This window comes from Cephus cinctus, unplaced genomic scaffold, assembly GCF_000341935.2.
Source record: "Cephus cinctus unplaced genomic scaffold, Ccin1 Ccin1_scaffold0215, whole genome shotgun sequence".
NCBI lineage: Eukaryota > Metazoa > Arthropoda > Insecta > Hymenoptera > Cephidae > Cephus > Cephus cinctus.
In genome coordinates, this window is record NW_014332933.1 from 552,691 (window position 1) to 553,542 (window position 852).

An 852-nucleotide genomic window follows, 5' to 3' on the forward strand; every position below is an offset into this window, starting at 1 on the left:
CAGTTAAGTGGGTAGCATGTACAACGCTCAGACACCAATTTTTGAAGTTCTTCAAGAAAGTATCGTTTGTACCTCTTTCCAATCAGTCCCCTTCGAAAGAGTATAGTCTCTAGTATATCTCCACTGCGTTCCACTGTTTGTACCTTCATAGTTTTCTTTTAAATTCAATATTAGTGCGTAGCAGGTACAGGGTCTAGACACCATTTTTTTGAGTTTTTCAAAACATTTATAGGTAGTATAGTTATAGGTAGTAGAAAAAGTGTAATAATCCGTATGCGTGCGAGAGAGACGCACTTAGAGCCCTGCTGTGCTAATGAAACGTACGCTTTAGGAGCATTACAGGGTGCGTCAACGATATCCTGAAATGCGAACAATTGCCGTGCACCGATCAGCCTGCATCGTCACTCGAGAGCATCGTTGACGAACCGTGTACGAGTTGTAATTGACAAACCTGTCGTAGGGGGGCATCACTTATGCCAAGAAGTACTCGAGCGGGGGGGAGGGGGTACCCAGTGGTATACAAAGAATGTATTATTGTTTCAGAGGTCAGTCTTTCGAGAGCCGACCTCTTGGAAACCGCGTTTTGCCGGTCTTCCTTCCCCCTTCCCTTCTGCCCGCAAACACGTTATCACAGTTGTGATACATTCATCGATTCTTTGTCTCTTTTGTTCATCTACGTTCTAAGGTAATACTTGATTATCTAATTCTATCTCTCTTTCTTTCTCTCTCTTTCTTTGTGTTACATATTTTCCCAATTTCTTCCGCTGGGCTATACCTTCTTCGTGATATCACTTTGGTATCGCAGTAAACTCCGCAGCAAATATGCCAAGACGGTTTGAGCGGTGGGGAGTC